Source organism: Schistocerca piceifrons, chromosome X (genome assembly GCF_021461385.2).
Source record: "Schistocerca piceifrons isolate TAMUIC-IGC-003096 chromosome X, iqSchPice1.1, whole genome shotgun sequence".
Classification (NCBI taxonomy): Eukaryota; Metazoa; Arthropoda; class Insecta; order Orthoptera; family Acrididae; genus Schistocerca; species Schistocerca piceifrons.
This window is the reverse complement of record NC_060149.1, coordinates 668,299,695-668,318,474: the sequence shown is the minus strand read 5'-3', so window position 1 is coordinate 668,318,474 and position 18,780 is coordinate 668,299,695. Positions and strand designations below refer to the sequence as shown.

General features: G+C 39.2%; 1 protein-coding gene and 1 pseudogene across 2 annotated transcripts in view; one reads left to right on the top strand and one right to left on the bottom strand.

Moving 5' to 3' along the window:
* The window catches only part of LOC124722971, a 339,558-nt gene that overhangs the window by 54,369 nt on the left and 266,409 nt on the right, over window positions 1-18,780 (bottom strand). The gene's annotated exons all lie outside the window — the stretch shown is intronic.
* On the top strand, window positions 12,174-12,291 carry LOC124723324 (annotated as a pseudogene).

Sequence of the window (18,780 nt, the reverse complement as noted above, 5' to 3'; positions counted from 1 at the left end):
TGGCCAGCTGCATTGCACAAAAGAAACAATTTTACTTAAAAAAGGATCCATGGCTACTGCATCTGCAATTTCAGTGTTAGTAACAAGAAAACCATCAACAACATTTTGAGCTTCCAGGTCTAAATGAAAACAAAGCATGCATGATTGATCTGATGCTGCTGCATCAAATTTAAGGTTTTAGAGGCATACACAGCAGGGCACTCTGATCCATCTGCACACTTATGAGCAAGGACAGTGCCAAAACCAAACTGAGATGCGTTCATATCTAACACAGGGTGCTGGCCTGGCTGAAAAGTGACCAAACAAGGGACCAACTGTAGCTTAGATTTCAACAACTTCAATGCGTGCTCACAAGCTGGGGACCACTGGAAAGGAACATCTTTACGTGATAATGCATGGAGTGGTTGTGCCTCAGTAGCAATGTCCAGTATGAATTTGTGATAGTATGCAGTTTTGCCTGTCATGCCTTGATAGACGTGAGGTGTGGCAATGTGGCAGTAGCAGCAATGTGCTGGTGCAATTGTTTAATGCCAGCACATGACACTTCAAAGCCCCAAATTAATAATAGATGGTTGAAGAAACTGTGTCTTGTCCAAACTGCTATTTAACCCTGCAGACTGTAAAACAGAAAACAGAGCATGAAGGTTCTGCAAATGTTCCTCTGTAGAGGCACCAGACACTACTATGTTATCTAAATTGTTGATGCAGTCTGGAATTGAAGCAATAACTTGTTCCAGAAAGTGTTGATAAGTAGCTGGTACACGTGCCACATCAAAAGACAAATGCTGGTGTTGATAAAGCCTAAATGGCATATTGATAACTAAAAGGTATTTAGATTCCTCATCTACCAGCAAACTAATGCCCCCCCAATGATTGACTGTGAATTAATTGACTTTTTAAATCCACCGAAGATGCGTAATTTATCTGTAGGTTTTTTTTACCATCACCAGTGGTGTTGACCATTCACTGGAAAAAAATAGGTCAAATAACATCATGGGATTGAAGATGATCTACTCCTGCTTTTACTTGATCCTGTAAAGTTACCAGTACTGGGCAGGCCCAGAAAAAATGGGGTGGGATCACTGTTTTATTGTAATATGACCCTGAAATTCTGTCACACATCCCAGTCCTGAAGAAAATAAAGAGGAACATTCAGCACAGAGACCATCTAACTGTTGATTGTAACTTGATCAGAAACCAAATGCACTTCATCATTGCCGGTGAATCCAAAATGTTTAAAAGCACCCAAACCAAATAAATTTTCAGTGTAAGTATTGTCCACAACTAAGAAGATTAATGAATGATCCACAGCCTTTTAATCACAGGTGCAGAAAACTGTCGAAGAACAGGATCCTGTTGTTTGTTATCACTCACCAGCCTCTGTGACACTGAAGCTGGAGGGGCAGAACCCAATCCACATAAGTTTCAGAATTCACCAACGTTGCTGCTGCACCTGTGTCCACCTGCATTCTCAGTGGTTTGTTAAATGCACGCACTTCAGTGTATAACTTGCTTGGAGACACCATCACTGCCAACACACTGTCCACATCCATGTTCATTTCATCTTCACTCAGGTTCAGAAGAGAGCTACACCCGGAAGCAATGAATCTGTTTTTTATGGCACTGATTATAAATTACCAAGTGCTTGGCACTTGTATGGACATGAACGCAGTAGAGTACAAGGCTGTTGCTGTTGTGATGCAGACCATTGATTCTGCAAACAACAATTACCTATAAGATGCTGTGACATCTTTTGGGCTGCTGCAATAGCTTCTCTGTTCGCTTGCAAACTGACTGAAGGTTGGGAGGGATAGAGACAGTGATTTCTGAAACTTTGGACCAGGCTCCTATCAAACTACCTGCAGCCCATGAAACCTCAAATAACTATGTTTAATACTTCTGTAAGCATAGGATTTTCACACTTTAGAGCTCACTCTTGAACTTCCCCACCAGGAGCAAGATATAGGACTGCATCTCAAACCACTTGATCTCCATAGGATTCCTTAGAACACTTGTCACAAAATCACGATGATGACTAAGTCCATGTAGTTCTGCTGCCCATGCCCTGTACGGCTGTTTTATCTGCTTTTGTAAACAGTAAAACTCCACATGAGCAACAATAACACGAGTCCATTTAAACCGATAGGTAGAAAGTAATTCACACATGTGATCAAATCAAAGACTTGGAGATTCTTGTAAGGGGGAGAGCTGACACAACAACTGATATACATGGGGTGATATCCACACACAAAAAAGAGCCTCGTGCAAGTTTGTGTCTGTTACCACAATGCCTGGAAATGTTGTCACAGGTGTTTTTTGTAAGCATCCAAGTCATCTGCTGCATCATCGTATGCAGGGAACAGTGGCACATATGCTATTGGCAGGGCTGCACATTGTGCCAATTTTCTCGTTAAACTGGAAATAGTAACTGTTAGTACCTGCTGTTGCTTGAGAAGGGATTTAAACACTGCTGCCATGGAAATTAAAACTCAAAGGACCCTTGACTGAAGTGGAACACGCTGAGTCAAATACCATACTTACTTCCAAAGTGTTCTACCCAAGAACACTGTACCTTATTACATGATATAGCAAAAGTACATGAATGACAAAGGACATACAACAGACAACACATAAGAGGCTGGCAGAGCCTTGCACTCCAGCCTATATAGTCATTAGTTCTAATAGGGGCTGAAGCCAGCAGGTTGTGCATGCAACTGCTCTCATACTGGCAAGCCAGGTGGCCTCTAGTAGCTGAATTAAGCACAAACACCACGTGCAAACTGTGAAGTGGCGCACACACAAATTTGGTAGTTACAGCAGGTATATTTCTGGACATGGATTCCAATTCAAAATATTGTCTACTCCATCCCATCTACAAGTCCCAGAAGTTTGTAAGAAGAATTTTAGAGCACCCTATAGAAATTAGAGGATCAACAAATGTGGGGAGGATTAATTAAAAAAACACCCACAAAAATATAAAATAGTTCTCTGTGTTAGTTTTCACAGAAGCAGAGTGAAAAAGCTTTTAACAGTCTTCATGAAATTAATGTTGTCTTAACATTTCTTGAAGACATGATATCTTCAAGTTGGATTATGTCAATATATCACAAAATTTACTACCAATCTGGACAGAAACTGTAATAAATATGCAAATATTATAGTTTCACATGCAAGCAAAGGTAGTTGTTCAAAACACTTTCTTGGTTACCAAGGTATGAGTGAAACAGTGGTAGATGAATGTAATGGCATTAAAATTAGAATAGCAAAGTTAAATTCAATAACAGTGATGCTATTGTACTATAAAAACTGGATGGCTGGAATGATTGAGGCAAGGGGCTGGGTCAATATGAAGTCTCCATCCAACTTATTACACATGTTAAAATGGCATGTCTGGGAACTAGAGTAGCCACATACATTTTACCATCCTAATTATCCCAATGTCGACCAAGTGCATCCTAAGACACTGGACTTACATTTGAGAGGAAAATAGTTCCAGTACTTGTATGGCCATTCTCAAAGAGATCTTTCATAGACTCAAAAAAATCATTTCTGGTGAATGCTTTGATAGTTCCTTCAATAAGGCCTCAGTTTATCAGTCATTTTCGATCCTCATCCAGTTGAGTTATCACTCCATCTATAGTGAGATCAGTGATGATAGTACATTAAGATTCCTTCCTTCCTTGAAACCAATCACAAATACAGTTTTTCTCATATGAAAATAACATCTTTCAAAATTATAGCATATCTAGTCATCACATATTTCCTATGCAATAATTGCTCAGAGAATGTACGGCATGTTTTTACAATCTTAAGTGGAAGAGAAACTCTCCATAAATCAGTTCTATTTTGAATTTGTGGTTTACATGTGCTCATTATATTCCCCATCTACTGTATTTCAGCAATAACAAACCTACACTACATACAGCCTGATTAGGCTGTTGATATGTCATTATGGCACTGCCATGTCCTATCAGTGTTACTCAGAAAGGAGAAAGGACGAGCCACTCATTATTAGGTACCTGGTTCAAATGTTGCAATTCAATGTTGGAAAAGCTTATACAAATTTTCGCATCTTTTCCACATACAAAAATGTGTAATTAGGAAGCTAGGCTACTTCCAGTATTGGTAGGTACTATGCATGAGTGCTGGTTAACATAAATTTGACAGTACTGGCATGTTGTGGAAGCTGTGATGCTGTGTTGCGGAACACAGGCTGTGCACTCAAGCACAAGTTTTCCTACCAAACCAACTGCTGTGGACATTGACTTGTGTCCTTTTATGGCTTATTGGACCATGACTATTTCCGTGGATGGACAACAATATTTTCCCATCTGTGTTTATTTCTTAATTACTGGTTATAAGATGAGAATGGAGGAGGGAATAAGCCACAACCTCATTATCATCAAGATATGAGATAGCGTCCAAAAGTTCCAAAAATTTGAATTCTGCTTTCAAATGGTCATGACTACACTGAAACAGCACTATATGGTTGCCTATACACCATTCTTTAATCAATGTGTCAAATGGCTACAAACTGAGTTGTTTTGGTTATTTGTTACTGAGCATATTACCACTGTCATGTTTCCATGAAAATCAAATTGAATGGGTGAAGATTTGATGCAGAGGACTCATAATTCGAAATGTAATAATTTCTTTGAACAAGATAACACAGATACAGGGGCAGGACTCCATGAAGCAGGAAAATCAGACTGTTGAAAGGGTCACAAGATTGCTTGGTAAACATAAACGTCATGAAAAACAAAACAAAAGCAGCACCAGGAATGAAGATTTGGGATGCTGAGCTCCACTACCACTCTACCACTCACAAATGCATCTGAGGGCATGTTCATGAATGAAACTGTGACCGCATGGTGAATCAATGACAAAGCTCTATATGATGCCTCTTAACTCCATATGACATGTCTTAATTCAGTGACACAAGTTTTGAATATAAGCCAACAGAAGATTTATTGGATGAAATACCAGTACTAGCTGTCCAGTCATAGAAAGATTAAGATATGAGATTTCATACGTAAAGATTAAAAATTAAAGCAGCATTGTATCCAGAATAAGAATCATTTCATGGGATATTGAAAATGCCTAATAAGTCAAAACTGGTATAGCCAAAGAATTATTCTGTCTGAATATTTGACTATAATAAGTTCCACTACCAGTGAGATTATGATGTGAAGCAATAATCATTTCAATAAACTGCACTCTGATGAGGATACTCATTGCTTTAAGTGAAATAATCAGATCAGTGCACTTTAAAATTAAATGCTCCTATAAGATTACATGCTCCAGGTACCACACCATTGGCAAAGCTAATCAAAAAATGGTGTGGAGTTGTTTCAATTTTATTCCATGCCAGCAATGATTTGAGTGTCTGTCAACAAAAAATCATATTTAGATGACAAAAATATGACATGACAGCACCTTAGGCTTATACATTTGCATGCTACACTTCTATGAAAAACCAGGGCAAGGGAAGCAACAGATAGACAGTGTCGCACCAAATTATTTAGGAAACTTCATAGCAGATTAAAACTGTATGTGAGACTGGGGTTTGAACCAGGGATCTTTGCTGTTCATGAAAAAGTGCTTAACCAAATTATTGTTTTTCTTTTGCTGTGTGAAATACAATTAATTACAGTGTTGTGCAAACAATGATGCAAAACTTAAGCAACACTAACACATTCTTCAAATTATTACATTAAGCAAGGAATGAATTTAAAAGTTTGAATCCCAATCTGGCACACAGTTTTATTTGCCCTGTGAGTGAGCAGGTGGGCTGTTCTTTCAGCAGGGTCTGAGCATTCACATGTGGGTAAGACAATGCTACATCTACATCTACATACATACTCTGCAAGCCACTTTATGGTGCAGGACAGTGGGTACACTTTACCAGTTTTCTTTCCTGTTCCAATGGCAGAGAGTGAGGGAAAAACAACTGTCTATGTACCTCCATATGAGCCCTTATTTCTCATATCTTATCTTCATGGTCCCTAAGTGAAATGTATGTTGGCAGCAATAGGATCATTCTCCAAACTTTCACAACAGTGTTCTATGAAATGAATGTCTTCTTCCCTCCAGGGATTCCCACTTTAGCTCCCAAAGCATATCTGTAACACTTTCATGCTGATCAAATCTACCAGTAACAAATCTAGCAACTTGTCTCTGAATTGCTTCATTGTCTTTCTTTAATGTGACCTGGTGCAGATCCCAAACACTCAAGCAGACTCAAGAATAGGTCGCACTAGCATATTATATGCCGTCTCCTTTACAGATGAACAATGCTTTTCTAAAATTCACCCAATAAGCCAAAGGCAACCATTCACTTTCCCCACAACAATCCTCACATGCTCATTGCATTTCATATCATTTCACAGTGTTATGCCCTGATATTTAAACAACTTGACTGTGTCAAGCAGGACATTACTAATGCTATATCTGAATCATATGGGTTTGTTTTTCCTACTTACATTTTTCTACTCTAAGAGTCAGCTACCATTCATCACACCAACTAGAAATTTTGTCTATGTTATCCTCCCACTCTACCTACCGGATCATTTATGCATATAGAAAATAGCAGTGGTCCTATCACACTTCCACGGGGCACTCCTGATGTTACCCCTGTCTCCGATGCACTCTCGCCATAGAGGACAACACACTGGGTCCTACTACTTAAGAAGACTTCAAGCCAATCAAATATCTGGAAGCCTATTCTGTATGCATGTACCTTTGTCAAGTCTGCTATGGGATACAGTGTCAAATACTTTTTGGGAATTTAGAAATATGGAATTTGCCAAAGGCTTTTTGGTCTCTATGAAATTTATCACATTCAATTGCTCTAGAAAACCGATGTTTAGGATCTTGGTCTCCAATTTTGTGGGTCTGTTCTTTCACCATTCTTGTATACAGGAGTCTCCTGGACTTTTTCCAGTCACTTGGCACTTTGCATTGGTTGAGAGATTCACAGCAAATGTAAACTAAGTAAGTGGCCAATGATGTAGAGTACTGTCTGTAACACCAAACTGGGATTCCATCCAGACCTGGTGACTTATATGTTTTCAACTCTTTCAGTTGTTTATCTAAGCCAGGGATGCTTACTACTAAGTTGTCCACATGGGATTCTGTGCCATGGTCAAACAACAGAATGTGTGTACGATTCTTCTGCATAAACAATTTCTTAAATATGGAATTCAAAACCACAGGATTTCTTTTGCTATCCTTTACAGCCAAACCAGACTTGTCAATGAGTGACTGGATGGAAGCCTTAGCCGTCCTTAAAGATTTTACGTAAGGCTAGAACTTTTTTGGTTCTCCGCCACACCTTCAGCCAACGTATGACCATGGTAGCTGTTGTATGCTTCATGCATAGATCTTTACACAGGTGCATGAATCTCTACTAATCTTTGCCTGCCATCATTTATGCATCCTCTTTTGAACTGAGAGTGCAACAGCCTTTTCTTCCTCTGCATTTTCCAAATTTCATTATCAAACCACAGTGGGTCTTTTCCATTCTTAATCCACTTACAATGCATATACTTGTCCAGAGCACTGTTTACAGTCTGTTTAAACTTTGCCAATAATTCCTCAATGGCCATCATTATGGAACAAAATATTTGCAGTTCATTGTCTAAGTGAGATGCTAACATTGCTTATCTGCTCTTTCTAGCAGAAAGACTCAGCTAGCCCTCTTCACTGATTTGTTAACTTCCATAACCATAGTCGCTATAATGACATCATGATCCCTAATCTCTGTGTCTATACTGATGCCATCGATAAGGTCCAGCCTGTTCGTAGCTACAAGGTCCAAGATATTTCCATTGCATGTGGGCTGCCAAACTATCTGCTCAAGACAGTTTTCATATTCAAAGATACTTCCCAAGACTGTCTGTCTGTCCGCCCTGCAATGAATCCATACAAGTCCCAGTATATATTCGGTAGATTACAGTCACCACCACCTAGTATTGCATGATCTGGGTATTTTTGCACAACTGACTATAGACTTCCTTCGAATGACTGCCAAACTATCTGCTCAAGACAGTTTTCATGTTCAAAGATACTTCACAAGACTGTCTGTCTGTCCGCCCTGCAATGAATCCATACAAGTCCCAGTATATATTCGGTAGATTACAGTCACCACCACCTAGTATTGTATGATCTGGGTATTTTTGCACAACTGACTATAGACTTCCTTCGAATGACTCTATAACTGCAACAGCAGAGTAAGGTGGTTGGTAAAAACATCCAACAATTAACTTGGTTTCACCTAGACCTGTTACACACAGAAAGATAACTTCATTATCACACTCGGTTTCAACCACAGTAGCGAAAATATATTTGTCAACTGCAATGAACACTCCCCCTCCTATGGTGTTTAATCTGTCTTTCTGATACACTTTCCAAGATTTGCTAAATATTTCAGGGCTTTTTACTTTCCGTTTTAGTCAGCTCTCAATCCCAAGTATAATTTGAGGTTGAGAACTTTCCTGGAGGGCAGTAAATCTGGAAAATTTGTTACAAATACTTCAACTTTTTACAGTTGAACTGTTTTTACTCTGAATGTGGTCTGATTTCCCTATATGCATTTGAACTGCTGAGTGTTCATGAAAGTACCTCAAACTACCGCCTAGCCTAAAAAGACCCCATGAGGACTCCACAAGGATTCTGCTACCAGAGTAGCTGCTTCCTTTGTGCAGTGCACCCCTGATCTATCAAGGGGAGCCATACAAACCCCCATCTGACCGATAATGCAGGTCCATAAACCTGCAGCCAAGTCCGTCACAGAGATGACAAAGCCTTTGGTTGAGACCATCTACTCAGCTCCAAACCGAAGGATCCGGATCAACTCTGGGAATGATGCTGCAGATTGTGAGCTCTACTCACACCCAGCATGCAAGGCCAACAGTCTTCACCACCTCTGCCAGTTGCCTGTAAGAACTGAGAATGGTTTCAGAACACATGTGACAGAGATCATTGGCACTGACATTAAGTCACAACTTGCAGATGACTGCACCCTGTACACAGGCAAAGCCATCTCCACATCTCGGATGAGGCCCCCCAGTAGACATATCAAGTGCACATTGTCTTTCTTTCCAGCCCGGAATGCTTCTTCCTAAGGGACTCCATAATGCACCTAACACTGGAGCTCCCAGTAACTAGCAAATTCCTGCCCATGTGTTCCCACTCAGACCCTGCTGAAGCAACGGCCACCTGTTCACTCACAGGATGAATAGGCAAGGCCATATGGCCAGCCTTTACATTGGTCCTCTGTCTCAAGCAACATGAATGCATTACCACTCACCACTCAGCCTGCAGGTCCACCACATCGGGTACACTAGAATGTGCCTTGGCAGTAGAGCCCTTGGGCAAAATAAGCAACACCTGAGGTCTTCCATGTGACACTCCAGAATCTACTCACTACTACACCCTGATGCAGTAGCCCAAAGGTGACTGATCACAGCCAAAACCTCATTCAACTGTTCATGAATTGTAGGCAGCTCCTCCTGTGTCCACACTCAGCACATCCTACCCATCCTAGCAAGAATAACTGAAGAGTAAAGAGCAAAAGTTGGCAGAAACCTAGATAAGCAACTTGTTATCCTTCTGATGTGCAACAAAGGTATGCTGATACCTCAGTGAACTATGTAGCTGGCTGTACAGAAGAAATGACAACTGAGCTACAGAGTGCCTGAATTTACACTTATAGCTAACAAAAAAAGGTGAGTCTCAACCTTATAAATACCAAAACACGGAAGCAATAAAACAAGTATATACTATTAAGAAGAGACAGGAAAAGCTAAATACATATCTTGATGCACTGGAGATGTGCCACAGATGATAGTTGGCACCGAACTCAGTGGTTGCTAATTACAATGGTCACTAGTCTCAAAACAAACAGCTGAGTAACTACTGTGCTACTGACTAATTGAATATACACTTACAAAATGCAAGATTAAACTCTGACAATCTGAGACTTGAGTTCTACTGAGTATTTACTATTCACAAGGGTCATGGAATCAAGTAAATAAAGTGGCACTAGCGATTTCTGCAGCAGAAAACTACACTAGAAAGTAAACTCACCCAAGACAAAGGACCAAAAAATACAGAAATTCTTGCAAAAAAAAAAAAAAAAAAAAAAAAAAAAAACACTAAATAATTAGCTACTGTTCACTTCTGCTCAGAAGTTACAATCGCACTAAACTAAACGATCAGAAGTTACAATGTTACGCGCATTATGGAGCCACTTAGGAAGACAGTATTCAGGGCTGGAGAGAAAGCCAATGTGCACTCGGTATGTCTGCGGAGGACCTCATCTGAGATGTGGGAGTGGCTATCAGGTATGTAGGGTGCAGTCATCTCCAAGTTCTGGCTCATGTCAGCACCAATTATGGCCAGTTGCATGGGTTCCAGTGTTGTCCTCAGTTCATACATGTAGTTGGCGGAGGTGGAGAAGGCTGCTGGCCTCGCGCGTGGGATGTAAGCGAAGCTCGCAATTTGCAGCATTGTTTCATAGTTGATAAGTGCCTTTTTGTTTGGAGCTGAGTGTAGGGTCTTAAGCAAAGGTTTCATTGACTCAGTGACAGTCATTGCTGCAGATTTCTAGACCAGCACTACCAGGTGGTGACCTGTAGGACTCCCCTTGAAATGTCAGATATGCACTACAAGGAAACAGTTACTTGGGTAGCAGAGTATGTGTGGAGTGCACATGGGTCTTTTTTTTAGGCTAGGCAGTAGTTTGAGGTACTCTACTCAACCCCCACCAGCTGATACACAGAAAGAGAAGTCAGACCTCATTCAGAGTAAAGGCACTTCAAGTGTCAAAATTGTATTGGTGAACTGTCAAAGTATTCATCGCAAAGATTCTGAATTTATTGCCCCCCAGGAAATTTCTTGCACTCGGATTATTCTTAGGACTGAAAGCTGGCTGAAGCTGAAGTAGAAAGCTTTAAGATATTTAGTAAGTCATGGAACACATATCACAAAGACCATAGGAGGGGGAGTATTCATTGCCATTAACAAAAGTAGTGTGTCCATTGAAATTGAAGATGACAGTGAAGATATCTGGTCACATATAACATGTCTAGGGGAAATCAAGTTCATTGATGGATGTTTTTATCAGCCACACTATTCCACTGCGACAGTTCTAAAGTCAGCCAAAGAAAGTCTATGATTATTAGTGTGAAAATATCCAGATTATGCAATAGTAGTTGAGGCAACTGTAAAATACCAACTGAAAACTGTCTTAAGCAGCTAGTTCGGCAGCCCACAACAATGTAAATATCTTAGACCTTGTAGATATAAACAGGCTGGACCTTATCAACACCATAACTATGGAGGTGGAGATTAGTGAACGTGATGTCACTATAGCAACTATGGCTACAAAAGTTAATAAATCAATCTAGAAAGCTAGGAGAGTGTTCATGCTACAAAGAGCAGATAAGCAGTTCTTTGCATCTCATGTAGATAATGAATTAATGTCACTTAGTTCCAGTAAGATGGTTGTAAATGAATTATGGGCAAAGTTTAAGCAGATTGTAAATCATGATCTGGAGAACTTCACATCTAGTAAGTGGATTAAGGACAGAAAAGACCCACCATCGTTTAAGAATGAAATTCAGAAAATGGTTCAAAAGAGAACTCATAAATGATGACAGACAAAGGATAGTTGAGATTTGTACATATGTGAAAGGATATTTGCATTAAGCATACAACAGCTATCACCATCATATCTTAGCAAAAGAGCTTGCTGAGAAGCAGAGAAAATTCTGGCCATATATAAAATCATTAAATGGGTCTAAGACTTCCACCTGGTCACTTGTTGACCATTATGGTGTGGCAGTTGAAGATAACATAATGAAAGCCAAAGTTTTAAACTTCACATTTATGAACTCATCATACCATAGTCTCACCATGGAACAAACTCCTGGATGTGCGACATAGTAACAAGCATCCCTGACATAGACAAACAACTGAAAGTGCTGAAAACACTTCTGTTTTACAATTACTCTACAGCACCAGTCCAGTATCTTCCTTTCATTTATAATGAACCCCTCACCCAGTGCAAAGCCCCTTTGTGATTGGAAAAAAAATAGAAGGTGAGTACTATATATAAGAAGGGTAAAAAAATAGACCCACAAAATTACATACCAATATACTTAACATCGGCCAACGGTCTTGCCACAGTGGTAACACTGGTTCCCATCAGACCACCGACGTTAAGCACTGTCTGGCTGGGCTAGCACTTGGATGGGTGACCATCCAGTCTGCCGAGCGCTGTTGGCAAGCGGGGCGCACTCAGCCCTTGTGAGACAAACTGAGGAGCTACTTGATTGAGAAGTAGTGGCTCACAAACTGACATACGGCCAGGAGAGCAGTATGCTGACCATGTGCCCCTCCATGTCCACATCCAGTGACGCCTATGGTCTGACATAACACGGCGGCCGCTCAGCACCATTGGGCCTTCATGGCCTGTTCAGGAGGGGAGAGAGGGTATATTTAACATCAGTTTGCTGCAAAATCCTTGAATATATTCTCACTTGGAATACAACAAATTATCCTGAGACTGAGAAGCTTGTGTCTACAAATCAGCAGAGTTTTAGAAAGCATCACTCATGCGAAACTCATCTTGCCCTTTTCTCACATGATATAATGTGAACTATGGATAATGGGCAACAGGTAGATTCAATGTTTCTAGATTTCCAGAAAGCATTTGACATGGTGCCTGGCTACATACTGTTAACAAATGTACAAGCTTATGGAATAGGTTCCCAGACATGTGAGAGGCTCAAAGACTTCTTAAGTAACAGAACCCAATACATTTCCCTCAATTGTGAGTGTTCATCACAGACAAGGGTTTCATCAGGCATTCCCCAGGGAAGCGTGATGGGACCACTATTATTTTCTAAATACGTAAATAATCTAGTGGATAGGGTGGACAGCAATCTGCAGTAGTTTACTGATGATGGTGAGCTGTATGGGAAGGTGTTGAAGCTAAGTAATTGTAGAAGGATACTAGATGATTTAGGCCACATTTCTAGTCAGTGTAATCAAAAGCAGCTAGCTCCGAATTTAGAAAATGTAAATTAACCTAGATGAGTAAGAAAAACAAACATTTAATGTATGGTTACAGTGTTAGTAGTTCCCTGCTTGATACAGTCACATCCTTTAAATATCTGAGCATAACGTAGCAAAGCAATATGTAATGGAATGAATATGCAAGGATTGTGGTAAGGAAAGTGTATGGTCAGCTGAAGTTTAATAAGAGAATTTTAGGAAATTGTAGTTCATCTGTATAGGAGACAGCAGGTAGGATGCTATTCTGAATTATTCCTGAATACTGCTCAAGTCATTAGGATCTGTGCAAAGTCAGATTAAAGGAAGCAAGTCAAATGCAGGCTGCTTGATTTGTTACCAGTAGGTTCATAAAACACAGAGGTGTTATGGAGTTGCTTTGGGCACTGATATGGGAACCCCTGGTGGGAAACCAATGCTCTTTTTGAGGGACACTACTGAGAAAATTTACAGCTTTTTCATTTGAAGCTGATTGTGGAATGATTCTACTGCCATCAACATATGTTTTGCGTAAGAACCACAAAGATATGATTCAAGAAATCACAGCTTGTATGGAGCCATATAGACAGTTATTGTTCGCTCGGTCTATTTGTGAGTGGAACAAGAAATTATTAGTAGTGGTACAGGGTACCCCCCGCCACACACAGAATGGTGACTTGCACAGTATGTGTGTAGATGTAGGTGCAGTTGTAATCCACTGAAAAGTTTCAAATCAGCACACACTCCACTGCAGGTGAACAATCATTCTGGGAATTACTTAGAAGTTTATCTGAAGAGCATTTTTATAGGGAAAAAAATTGTATTAACACTCATAAAACATGAAACAACCTTTACTCTCCTGGGAAACAGAACATATAAAACGTGAACAGTTTTGAATGGGATCTTACAGCTCCTTACGAAAACTGCTGCAACTCTCTGAGGGATGACATTACTGTTGTGATCTTCAGTCTGAAGGCATGTCTATCCTGTTCCATTATCTTTATGTCCACATAATTACTGCAACCCTCAACTTGAACCATCCTCCTACTGTCAAACCTCGGACCTCCTCCACAAGTTTGCCCTCCACACTGCCTTTCGCTACCAAATTAACTATTCCTTGATGCCCCAGGATGTGTCCTATCACCTAATCCTATCTCTTAGTAAAGTCGTGCCATAAATTTATTTTTTCCCTAACTCAATACAGTACCTCATTGTTAGTAAATTGATCTGCTATTTAAACCTTCAGCAATCTTCTGTATTGCCACAAATTTGAAGCTTCTCCACTCCTCTTGTCTGTACTGCTTATTGTCTATGTTTCATTTCCATTTAGGACTACACTCCAGACAAACACCGTCAGAACATACTTTCTAACACTTAGGCCTACAGTTTTATTTGATGTTAACAAGTTCCTGACTTTCAAAAATGGTTTTCTTACTATTGCCAGTCTCCATTTCATATCTCCTTTTTTTGCCATTAACAGTTATGTTGTTCTCCAAACATCAAAACTCATATACTTGTTTTGCTCTCTCTTTGCTAATCTGACTTCCTCAGCATAATCTGATTTAATTTGTTTATATTCTGTTAGCATTGTTTTAAGTTTGTTGATGTTGGGTTTGCAACTTCTTTGCAAGATACTCTGCATTCTTGTCAATTGATCCAAGTCCTTTGTCAACTCTGACAGAATTGCACTGTTATGAGCAAACCTTAAAGTTTTAATACCTTTGCAAATTTTGTCTTGGTTACCTATATTACTTACTCTGCATAAATATTGAACGACACCTGTCTCACTACCTTCTGAACTACTGCTTCTGGTATCCTTTTCTATGTACGACAGCTGTAACTGCATTCTGTTTTCTGTACCAGTTGTAGTTAGTCTTTTCTTGCCTGTATTTTATCTCTACACATTTCAAAGTTTCAAAGAGTGTATTTCAATAAATATTGTTGAAAGTTTCTTTCAAAATCTCCAGATGCTGTGAGTATGAATTTGTCTTTCTTCAACATCTTCTGACATTGTAGATACAGTAAGTTTCCACATGTTCCAAAATTTTTCTGAAAATCAGTCTGAACTTCCCTCAGTTTAGTTTGTAGCAGATAATGGTGAATGGTAATGGACCGTTAACTACGTTTTCCAGTAGAGAGCGCAATGGTGCTAAATTTTACTCAAAGCTTTTGGTTATGAAGGCAGGGAAAGATTTATTTGAAACTCATGTGCTTCAAAAGAATCACAGACATATCTGGGTATGTGTATCAGACTCCTTATTTGGAGCAATGGTTATGTCACTGAATATACACACCACCTAAAATAGTTCCATTTAATTTACTAGCTACTTTACTTTTCTGTGTGTCTGCACAATCTACTGAAAACAACAACATTACTGACAAAACCACTGCAGAACCTCCATAATATTTCACAGATGGATAAGACAGTCTTGATTGTACATGTATCCTGGTGTTCTCAAGACACAAACTCCTCCATTAGGTAATGGAATAAAGTCGACTCACTGAACCACACAACATGGTTTTGTCAGTCATCCAGGTTGTACTGCCTTTCCATCACTGAAGCATCTTTCCTTCTGTTTGCCTAGTTTGCAAGATGTCTGTCAGTGGGAGCTTGATGTACATTTTACTTATGCAGTTCTCAGTGCATAGTGCATAGATGTAGGGTTCTCTGGACATGTATAAAGCTGAGCATAACTATTCACGATAGTGATCTTAATAGAGATACGCATTTTTTTTATATCCCCCTATCTCCATCAGTACATTTACTTATCATTCCGTTATGATTAACAAAGTCTTCCCAGGAACTCTATACACTGTCCAACATGAGATTCACATGATAGAATTTTGATTGTTGTCATGGATGCACAAAGAACTACACAGTAAGAATCTAAGTTCATTGAAAAACTATAACAGCCTTCATGATGAGTAGATCATCAACACACTAGCACACCAAGAACAATTCAAAAAATGTTATAGCAGAAGAGGAAAATAACAGGCAAAAGTCAATAGGTTACAGGTGAGTGAGGATGGAAGCTTCAGACATGGGGCATCTACACTAGGTTGTTCACATTCATTTGCTCAGCCCCAGTAGATCCAGACAGTGTAATCACTACAAAGGTTCAAATATTAAATATGATTCTTCTCAGTTAATTCCATGTTCCATAGATTATATTCACAACAAACATTATGATGTGGAACATGTCAATAGAACAAAATAATGTAGAGATAATTAAAATATAGTTATATGTCAACATGCTGGCCATTTAAATATTTGTGAGTATTTATTGTTCAAGAACCCCTCAGTGGTATAAGAGTTGTTAAGGAGAAACAACTTCAGTCTACATTTGAAAACACTTCTACTGTCTGTAAGACTCCTTTTCCATGAGCAGATTATAAAAGAATATGATAATAGTAGCTGTGTATTTCACCCCTTTCTGTCGTAAAAGTTAGATTCAGTGGAATTGGTGACCATCACTATATTTGGGAATATCTCTATTCTTCTCAAACAGCAATGGATTACTAATATCAAATTTCATCAAAGAAAACATGTACAGTTAGGCTGTTATTATTCCCAACTGCTGAAAGAGATGTATGCAAGATGTTCATGTCTCAATACCATGCTTACTTTGTTCATCTGTGTTTCTTTTAGTTCCCATATTCAAATTATGAGAAAGCTTGTGTGCTGTGATATGTAAATAACATAGTATGGCTAAATTTAAATCATAATTTTTTAAAAAGTTAACATGCTTTTGGATGACCAGTTCTGTTACTACATGCAACAGAGAAATGTGTTACATGGTTAAGGTTCAGGAAGAGTGCTACTAAAGTACATGTGCAGCCATCTGCATTTAAGTTTTCCATGAATCATTTAAGACTAATACCATGATGAGTCTTTTTATAAATACACAGCCAATTTCCTTCAGCATCCGTACTTAATCTATGCTTACACCTTGTTTCTAACAACATTATTGACAACAGGAGGTCAAATCCTAATTTCCTTCCTTTCTCGAAGAGTCATGGGTTTTGCCCATCTCTCCCCACTTTCTCATCACTGATAGATCGAGCTAATTTTTAAATTTCAGGAAGGTTCAGCTTACCACTTCTAATTTGAGGATGGCAGGAAAAGCACATGAACTTCACACCACCCTTAGATTTGAAAAATGCTTTTAGTAAAGGAATGTTCACCCATTTCCATTTGCATTGCATATACTACTAGTGATAGACACTCAACAAGTGCTATGACCTAAGGAACAGCCAAGAATAGCAGTGGGTAACCTTTAGAGACTGAGATCATCAGCCCACTGATGTGGAGGAGGAAACAAAAACCACTCATCATAGTGGGAAACTTCTGGTCTCCATGACTGCTGGAGACAGGGGGTGGAAGCTTTCTAAGGCTACATCCATAGAAATGGCAACCACACAATAAAGTGCATTTGATCACATAGGTGAAGTGAAGGTGTAGCCAATAGGATGGAAAGTGCGAAAGTGTTCATCCAGCAGTCTGTGAGACTAATGTAGCTGTGACTATAGCACTGTGATTCAGGAAGCTGCAGTAAACAGTGGCACTCTAGGACTTTATATGTTAATTGTCATTATTGCAGTTGCTATTCAGAGTTGAATCCTGATTTTTTAATAGGCTTTTGCTATTTGTAGGGTCACGTATCGTTGGCAATGTATCATAATGCAAATTCATTGTGCATAGTGACAGGACCATCCTGTTGATATGAAGCCAGCATTTGAACACAATGAAAACACAAAAAGATTGCCTGCCATTTTACAAAGGGCACCATGAAGAACCTGTATAGTTGATGCCTTGATATTGTCAGTGGCTAAAACTTAATGACTGTTCCATAGCTGCAATAGTCTTAACATGTCAGGAGGTGTCAACATGAGGAAGTGATAAATGAGATGGATGGAAAAAGTATCTATTGAGATAAGACAGTAGTTAACAGTGAAATAGTATTAGCAATGAGAAGGGTTCAAAATGTGTAAGGACGAATATTTTTAGTCCTAGTATTCAGTTTTATTTGTGTATGGAGATGAACTACATTCACAAGGCAATGAATTATAAACATTATGACCACCTGCTTAATATCATGTTGGTCCTTCCCTGAAATGGGATACAGCTGCATGGATTCGATAATTCCTTGGTAGGTTTCTGTAAGTGCTCTATATGGGATCAGATGACTCTGCAAGTAGTATAATAATGCTGTTTTTGGTGCAGAGTGTGTTACTGATAATATAGTTTATGACGTAATCAATGAGTCATGAGTTTTGCCCATCCCTCCCCACTTCCCTCATTTGGCAAAGGCCAATTGCATTATTCATAAAATAGCGGGAATTCAAATTTTGATAGGAAATTGAAAATTTTGGTATGACATTCAATAGGTAGCCCAACTGCGCTGGTGTGTTTCCTATGGAAGTATGGTTGTTATTGTCCTAAGTATAAAATGGCAAGAAATTCAAAGTGGGAAATGTAAAATTGAAAATTGTGCATTATGATGCTGACATACTAGTCGTGCCTCTATGTCATCACAGTCAGTCTGAGACTTGGAATGTGAGCACTGCCATAAATAGGACATCAGAATGCAAAATGTTTGATCTGGAATACAAGAAGGCAACATGAGACATACTGTCACCATTTTATGATGTCACAATCCAGTTCAGACCTGTCAGGCTATTTATAACAGTGCAGAATTCTGTCCCACAGCAGTAATACTG